The following is a 10425-nucleotide window of genomic DNA, read 5'->3' as shown; positions in this document are numbered from 1 at the left end:
AACACGGACAAACCAGGGACGCCCTCAACGTCCACCGGGGTGGATTGAGTGCAAAAGGACAGGTGTCCAACATGCGGGCCGCTGCCTCGACGCTGTAAGGCACGGAATCTGATTTCAGCTGGTTTCGGTCCGGCCCTGGTAACTGGTAACGGTTGTCCTTATCCTGGAGATAACTTGATGTTTAAGAATGAAAGCATCCGTTTTCACCCGGCCTGTCCTATCAGTCCTCGTTGGGACAGTCAACTCACTTGACCTTCTCAGAACCTTCTCAGTCTCTTCTCTTTTGGGAACTATTCCATGTTATCAGGATACTGAAATAGCGAGCCGGGTTTCCAGCTTGGTGGGTCTGGACACATTCCTCTCGGACCTTCTCCATGAGCTGATGTTTGGGAAATTGGGTTCCAACAGAATTACACCCTTGGCATCGGCCCAAACTAAGGACCCTCAGCATTGGTGAGGGTGCAGAGTAAGCTAACTAGCAACCAGGTGGACCAGAGACCGCAGGCCTAGCGACTCAACAGGGAATTGGAGGATTAGTAAATACTTGGATCCACGATCCACATCTACCCATCTACTCATCAACTCATCTACCCATCACCCATCTACTCATCTACCCATCACCCATCTACTCATCTACCCATCGCACATCTACTCATCTAATCATCACCCATCACCCATCTACCTACCTACCCATCTAACCATCACCCATCTACCCATCTACTCATCTACCCATCACCCATCTACTCATCTACCCATCTACGCATCTAACCATCACCCATCTACCCATCTACCCATCTACGCATCTAACCATCACCCATCTACCCATCTACTCATCTACCCATCAACCCATCTACCCATCTACCCATCTACTCATCTACCCATCTACTCATCTACCCATCAACCCATCTACCCATCAACCCATCTACCCATCTACTCATCAACTCATCTACCCATCTACCATCAACCCATCTACTCATCTACCCATCACCCATCTACTCATCTACCCATCTACTCATCTACCCATCTACTCATCTACCCATCAACCCATCTACCCATCAACCCATCACCCATCTACTCATCTACCCATCACCCATCTACTCATCTACCCATCAACCCATCACCCATCTACTCATCTACCCATCACCCATCTACCCATCTACTCATCTACCCATCACCCATCTACTCATCTACCCATCAACCCATCTACCCATCTACTCATCAACTCATCTACCCATCTACCCATCAACCCATCTACTCATCTACCCATCACCCATCTACTCATCTACCCATCAACCCATCACCCATCTACCCATCTACTCATCTACCCATCTACTCATCAACCCATCACCCATCTACCCATCTACTCATCTACTCATCTACCCATCACCCATCTACCCATCACTCACCTACTCATCTACCCATCAACTCATCTACCCATCTACCCATCACTCATCTACCCATCTACCCATCACCCATCTACTCATCTACCCATCTACCCATCACCCATCTACCCATCTAGTCATCTACCCATCTACCCATCTACCCATCACCCATCTACCCATCTACTCATCTACCCATCTACCCATCACCCATCTACCCATCTACCCATCTACCCATCACCCATCTACCCATCTACTCATCTACCCATCTACTCATCTACCCATCTACCCATCTACTCATCTACCCATCTACTCATCTACCCATCTACTCATCTACCCATCTACTCATCTACCCATCACCCATCTACCCATCTACTCATCTACTCATCTACCCATCAACCCATCACCCATCTACCCATCTACTCATCTACTCATCTACCCATCACCCATCTACCCATCACCCATCTACCCATCTACTCATCTACCCATCTACTCATCTACCCATCACCCATCTACCCATCACCCATCTACCCATCTACTCATCTACCCATCTACTCATCTACCCATCTACCCATCTACTCATCTACCCATCTACTCATCTACCCATCTACTCATCTACCCATCTACCCATCTACCCATCTACTCATCTACCCATCTACTCATCTACCCATCTACTCATCTACCCATCTACTCATCTACCCATCACCCATCTACCCATCTACTCATCTACTCATCTACCCATCAACCCATCACCCATCTACCCATCTACTCATCTACTCATCAACCCATCACCCATCTACTCATCTACCCATCTACTCATCTACCCATCTACCCATCTACCCATCTACCCATCTACCCATCTACCCATCTACCCATAACCCATCACCCCATCTACTCATCTACCCATCACCCCATCTACTTATCTACCCATCTACCCATCAACAGGTGAATAATTAGAAATGTTTGGAATGAATTTGGATGGAATTTCCAGGACTTTTCTCAAATGGGATATGGAAGAACGGATTACCTGTTGGGGGTGATCCAGATCCCTGTTTGGATCCAGGAATCTTTAGAAAGGATTCATAAACCATTTTGGCTAGTTAACGCCACAAAAACTGGTCCCACTTGGGAAAGGGAGGGAATGGTAGAGCGACTTCATGTCCTAAATCCTGACAGGCTTGGTTGTACTTCCTCAAATTCTACTTTAAGGTCAGTTGTCACTTCCAAACAGGATGGAGTGACTCCTGGTCTAATACGTTGGAACATCCCGTATACGTATACGTAGTATGTGTAGTATGTGTAGTATGTGTAGTATGTGTAGTATGTGTAGTATGTGTAGTGACGTCCTGGGAAGGTTCATCAGATGTATCTTCTGGTTGATCCTCCATATTGGCTGATCTGAATGACCCTTTTTCATTTCGGTTCCACAACTTGGCTTCCTGCAAATTGGAGACATGCACCACGTCTGGACCGAATTACCACAGGACAAGTTTCCAACAGGTTGTATGAAATATGGAAAAGACTGATCCAAAATGTAGGATGAACCATTATTATTGATTATTTACTCTATTATCATTGATCATGCTATGATAACAGGAAGTCGTGGTCTCGCCTCTCCCGTCTTTCCCAATCAATGCGTTCTTATTCTTGGTGAAAAGTGACTTTTCTCCCAGCGTGTGTGTATGTTGGGGGTGGGATGGCTTGATTCATCTGATGTGACGCGAGGTGGCTCTCTGACAGGAGCTGTCGCTGAAATAGCAGGGGGGTCCTTATCAATCAACCCCCTGGCCGCCAATCAAATCCCCCTACAACGCCAACCCAGGGCCTGTAATCTACACAGCTGTCAACTCTCTCTCTCTCAATCTGCAAGCAAAATGACACGCTAATCACTCCGCACCCCCCCCCCCACCACCCCCAGCCCGAACCCCCCCGTTAAGGATCTTTGACTCATTGGCAACATGAAATACAGTACCTATGTATACTGTATATACTCCATAAATCATAGTACCAACATATCACCATTAGCATTTGTAAATGTTGAATAACCCGACTCATACCCAGACAAATACAAATGTATAGTAATAGTATGCAGTATAGTAATAGTATTCCCACACTGATGTCCAACCGAGTACTTCCATAAGCTTCTTTGTTGGAAAAAACATTTTTTTATCCCTGGCGTACACCAATCCCTCGTTTATCACTGTGATCAGTGAATTTCCGTGAAATATGAGTCCTTACTTCTAAAGTATAGTAGTATATTGAATTTATACATTCTGAATGACTTGTACAATGACTTGTATATTCAAGGTTAATAAATTGAATATTTTCGGAGTTTGAGCATAGAAAACCTGTAAATATTTTTTATACATTATTAGAGCGCCGTAGCCATGAAATGACGGGCCCCCAAACACCCCTATTATTTTTTACACCACATTGCAACTTTGATGCTGCAGGCACTCGAGTTGGACGCTATCTAGCAAGTTAACGAGTTAGCTTCCACTTCATTCCTTTGAAAGATAGGAAGCCAAAAACGTACCACTTCCACAACTTCTTTTCACTCATGTCATGTCGGTCATGCCATGGCTGATTTCAGGCAGCGTTAAGGTAAAGTAATGTAAGGTAATGTAAGGTAATGTCTCAACATTTGACGTCATTACTGCAGAGGCAAGGTCCAACAGGCATTACACTCCAAAATACAGGCAGACAAGTCCTTATTCTACAGGCGGGGTCCTAAAATGGGATTGTCCCAGCAACAGTAAAGGCTACCTGAGGCAACCCCCCAGCACACGGCCGCCATTCAGGGAGAAATGCATGTCTTTGTTTCCCAGTAGCAGAATGAATATGTAAGGAAAATCTCATAAAGGGGGCTGAAAGACCCCCGACTGAGGCAGCTTTGGGCTTGCCTCTCGCCGCAAACACACACACACACACACATACACACACACATACACACACATATACACACTTTAAGGAAAAGACAAGCAGCACTCAATCAAGGGTCTGTAAGGGAAATAGTTGTTAACTGATCAATCACTTGTAGGATGGGAATCACAGAGGACCAATCCATCTATTAGTAATGTCACTGCTTCACCTGACACACACAGACCCCCCCACAGACCCCCCCACCACACACTAATCATGAGTGACTGAAGCAAGAGAGCTAACTTTATTTTGACTTGATACACATCTTAAATTCATCAGACTTGATCAGGTTTTATTGCCGGTTCAAATGATGGCCTGAACCCACATCAAGTTCCTGTCTGCCCCCCCCCACCCCCACCCCCCCAGAGAAAGTCTATTAGATTGGTACTATTTGGTACACGCTCCAGGCAACGGGTTCAGACCAATCAAAATAAGCACCTCAGTTACGTGCCTTGCTCAAGAGCACCTCAGCTGTGAGCAGGGGACAGGGTGTCGGGGGTGTTTAGGGGGGGGCATTCTTAACTACTTGGCAACGTAACCACAGGGGGCAGGCCCCCATTGCCAAGATGAATGAGACACTAATGATGGATTAATACCAATTAACAATGGAGTCAACATTTTTATTTTAGCAAACATTTTCATCCCAAAGCAGGTCCTGGCCAAGGATGGGAATTGGGAATTGGGAATTGGGAAATGGGAATTGGGAAATGGGAATTGGGAAAAACACTCCATCATTTGGTTGAAACCAACGTTTGCTCAATGAAGCCATTGGTTGTTTTTGGATCCTATTATTGTACACACTGTATAGACCAGGGGTGTCCAAGGTGCGGCCCAAGGGCTATTTGCTATCCGTGGTTGTTTTGTTATTGGCCCCCCAGCAGTGATTTTACAAGGATAAAGTCCTAATATTGAGAGAGAAAAGTAGGAATCTCACTGTTGTTGTTTTCGTAGCATGAAGTTGAAATAAAAAGGAAAAAAAGGCAGATAAGAAACAAACAAAACTAAATAAAGTTGTCATTTATATTTCTAATTATGCGTCTAAATCATGATATTGTGAAAAGAAAGTTATGTAAAAATAATAGTATATCAAAGCTGACATGGACTGTTCTTCTTCCAATGTAGTCTATAGAACTTCCTAGTATATCTTTACATTGCATCCTGCCTTTTCCAATATGTGGGCCTCCCTGGGAAGAGTTGGGATGCTTGCATAGATGTTGTCTCACCACGCTGGCATGCAATAAAGTCATCCAAAGGATTGCATCCTTACGTCAAAAGCAACGTATTGTGTGAAGCTGCGACATCCATCCATTCATCCATTTATCCATCCATCCATTTATCCATTTATCCATCCATCCATTTATCCATCCATCCATTTATCCATCCATTTATCCATTTATCCATCCATCCATCCATCCATTTATCCATTTATCCATCCATCCATTTATCCATTTATCCATCCATCCATTTATCCATCCATTTATCCATTTATCCATCCATCCATCCATTTATCCATCCATCCATCCATTTATCCATCCATTTATCCATTTATCCATCCATCCATTTATCCATCCATTTATCCATCCATCCATTTATCCATCCATCCATTTATCCATCCATTTATCCATCCATCCATCCATCCATTTATCCATCCATCCATCCATTGATCCATCCATCCATCCATTTATCCATCCATCCATCCATTTATTCATCCATCCATTTATCCATTCATCCATCCATTTATCCATCCATCCATCCATTTATTCATCCATCCATTTATCCATTCATCCATCCATCCATCCATTTATTCATCCATCCATTTATCCATTCATCCATCCATCCATCCATTTATCCATCCATTTATCCATCCATCCATCCATTCATCCATCCATTTATCCATCCATTTATCCATCCATCCATCCATTTATCCATCCATCCATTTATTCATCCATCCATTTATCCATCCATGCATTTATCCATCCATCCATCCATCCATCCATTTATCCATCCATTTATCCATCCATCCATCCATTTATCCATCCATTTATCCATCCATCCATCCATTTATCCATCCATCCATTTATTCATCCATCCATTTATCCATCCATGCATTTATCCATCCATCCACCCATCCATCCATTTATCCATCCACCCACCCATCCATCCATCCATTTGTTCATTGATCCATTTATTCATCCACCCATTCATCCATTTATCCATCCATGCATTTATCCATCCATCCATCCATCCACCCATCCATCCAACCATTTATCCATCCATCCATCCATTTATCCATCCATCCATCCACCCATCCATCCATCCACCCATCCATCATCCATCCAACCATTTATCCATCCATCCATCCATTTATCCATCCATCCATCCATCCATCCATTTATCCATCCATCCATCCAACCATTTATCTATCCATCCATCCATTTATGCATCCATCCATCCATCCATCCATGTGGATGACATCCAAGACTTTCAGGGTTGTGATGATGATGATGATGATGATGATGATGAGGTATGAATACGTCATACGTGACCCAAACCCTTCAACACAAAATCTCTCAGCTATTTCTCTCTCTTGTCTGACCAAGAGACTAGTAGATGTAGAGTACAGTAGATGGAAAGTATAGTAGATGTAGAGTACAGTAGATAGAAAGTACAGTAGATGTAGAGTACAGTAGATGTAGAGTACAGTAGATGTAGAGTACAGTAGATGTAGAGTACAGTAAATAGAAAGTACAGTAGATGTCTTTATTCGTCTTTGTGGCACTGGCAGAAGAGAAGCTTTGGAAGTAGTTTCGGAAGTAGCCGAGGATCTTGTGTCCTGACGGATCCTCTCGGTCTACCGCTCATGTTTTTGGTCCATAAGCTGGAGGTCCAACTCAGCAGTGATGGTGCTACAGTAGAACAGAGACGGTTGTTGCCTTTGCCATGAAGAGATCATGACACCGTCAGCATCCGACAGAAAATGACATTGAATCCACGTTTTGGCTTTTGAAGGCTGGGGTCTCAGACTTTTGGTCTTTAATAAAACCCTCATCTAAGGGTCTTTTAAAGCTCGGCTTAGAACCTCAGTAAAGGCCAGGTCACAAGCAGTGGTACAGGTTCCTACGAAACCCCCCCAAGGGTACGTGGGACATGTTGGTAGACCGGCCATAGAGGTTCTTTGTCATGTCAGCTCTACGGTCGCTTCGGTTTTTACAGGTCGCAAGACCAACTTCCACATTTTCCCGCCATGGCTATATCGGCATCCCATTGGCCAAACGTTGCGTCACTGCCGGTCTCAGTGCAGTAAATGGATCCCCAATAAATGGATCTCCAATCAATGGATCTCCAATCAATGGATGGCTAAACAAGACAGTCAAGCTATAAAATAAGCAGATTTTTGACATTCAGTGGCACAAAAGGCCAGGAAGGCATGCAGGCTGGCAGGGACCAGAGGTGGGGGTGGTTGGGGGGTTGGGGGGGGGGGGCAGCTGGGAAATGGCTGTATTGTTATTCGTGGAGGCAGACACTCAGGTCTGTCTTTGGAGTGCCGTTGTGGGATCCACCATCAGGTAGTTGTGAACTGCGGCTACTTGTTAAGATGAGGGTCTAGTACACAATGAAGCGGCCCGGCTTACAATGACTTCAAATAGGTTTCAAGGTAGGTTCCCCTCCACAATGGGCCAGCCTGAGCCCATCAAGGCAGACGTGCGTATTGAGTGTGTATTGGTCGTGGCCCGCTTCACAAAGCACCAATAACAAGTGCGTGTCATTCTGACACTTCAAGGAGAATGCCTACGAGTAGATGAGGGCTGCCGGAGCAATACTGTTGGGATCAAATGGAGGTCTGGAAAGACCAGGCCGAGCTTCCGGTTCCTTTTTCCTTTTTCCGGCTTCTTCTTCTCCTCACTGAACTCCAATTAGAGAATGTTTCGTAAGGAAAACTTACCCATCTGATGTCCATTTGTTGATTCATCACACCAAGCTTCATCTTCTAAGCCAGGGGTCTCAAACCTCAATTTACTTGGGGGCCACTGGAGCAATGAACAAAGCATTATTAGAGCCCTGTAGACATGACAAAACACGACTATAGTCACATTTATACTCTTTTTATTTACAACATATTGCGCAACTGCAGGGTCTTGAGACACATGCTAACTCGCAAACTAGAGAGCTAGCCACCTAAACGGTAGCCTTCAAGTTATTTCCTTTCAACTTAAATAGCCAAAAACTTACTACTTCCACACGGATAGGGAGGATAACTATTAACAGTTATTTAACCTTTAACATGAACATGAATCAAACGTAATAATTTTTTCTGGGCACATGATACCATACAGCATCCATATAAAAAACTTACCACTTCCACACGGATAGGGAGGATAACTATTAACAGTTATTTAACCTTTAACATGAACATGAATCAAACGTAATAATTTTTTCTGGGTACATGATACCATACAGCATCCATATAAAAAACTTACCACTTCCACACGGATAGGGAGGATAACTATTAACAGTTATTTAACCTTTAACATGAACATGAATCAAACGTAATAATTTTTTTCTGGGTACATGATACCATACAGCATCCATATAAAAAACTTACCACTTCCACACGGATAGGGAGGATAACTATTAACAGTTATTTAACCTTTAACATGAACATGAATCAAACGTAATAATTTTTTCTGGGTACATGATACCATACAGCATCCATATAAAAAACTTACCACTTCCACACGGATAGGGAGGATAACTATTAACAGTTATTTAACCTTTAACATGAACATGAATCAAACGTAATAATTTTTTCTGGGTACATGATACCATACAGCATCCATATCAAACTTGCACAGGCCGCACTAACATTAAACTTTCATATCAAGGCGTATCAATGTTTTTAATAAATGTTTTGTTTTTTTTTGAAAACCTGATGCGGCCAAGTCTCACCCAGACCCGAGCTCCAGTGGCCCCCAAGTAAATAGAGTTTGAGACCCCTGCTATACAGCCTATATAGCTGATATCGACACACTGATATCAACCCATTCAACTCAAGCTCTTCCCTCTACCTGCCCACACGTACAACCAAAACTTTAAATTATTATTAATTCTTTATTATTTATTCTTGATTATTTAAATTATTTGTACAAATTACTCTTTACGCTGTACATTGTTCATATTTAATGTCATCTATTTATTCCCCACATTATTATTATACGGGAGCCATCTATCCATCTATGTTTTGACCTCCATGAATCAGAAAACGTTGAACGACTCGTTAGCGGCCTCTGGTGGCAGTGCGTGGTACGTGCAGGCAAAATAAACCAGCTCCATTGCCATGGTGATAATCACCATAATAAGAATACCAATGTATTGTATTTATATAACACGCCACGTTCTTTAAGTTGCGTGGACTTGCATTTGTTGATATTGATGAGTTACCATAGCAACACAAACACATTGTAAAAGGTTTTATTTGGGAAGACATCAATACGTGCTTTAATATGCACACACTAGTTTATTTAGGGTGCTATTAAATGCTTCATCTTTACCTTCTGACCCCCACAACGTCATGGCGTTCCCGACAAAAGTGATGAAAGGGACGAGCAATCAACATTCGAGTGACTTTAATGATTTGGGAGGATAAACATAGAAGGAGTGCTTATTGGGCCTGCTCGTTAGCATAGCAATAAGCATGCTAATTAGCATACTTGCATAGATCATGTCTGCAGCTTCAGGGAAGACAGCAGTGAGTAACTTTTCCCCAAATATTTTTATCATTATTCAAAAATTCAAACATCTAGTAGCATATGAGAACAATAAACAATTAAATATGCAGTAATAAATAAAAAATATATACATTAACTGTGCACGTATATTGCGTTTTTGGCCCACATGTGACCCGTACTTGCCTTTTTCATCTCGGTTTGAACACAATAATTAAAATCTTTTCAAACGCCACCGATTAATGCCTCGTTTATTTTTAAATATGATATGTATCTGATCTCCGCAGTCGGGCTTTAACACCGGAAGTCAATAGAAGGGAAACTCAGATAAGCAAAATGACAAAGCAAAACACGTAGACACAACATGCAAAAGAGGAAACGGTACCAAAATAAGAGCATCA

This window comes from Doryrhamphus excisus, linkage group LG14 (assembly GCF_037039965.1).
Source record: "Doryrhamphus excisus strain RoL-2023G ecotype Guam linkage group LG14, RoL_Dexc_Guam_v1.1, whole genome shotgun sequence".
Classification (NCBI taxonomy): domain Eukaryota; kingdom Metazoa; phylum Chordata; class Actinopteri; order Syngnathiformes; family Syngnathidae; genus Doryrhamphus; species Doryrhamphus excisus.
Note: the sequence above shows the minus strand (reverse complement) of the source record.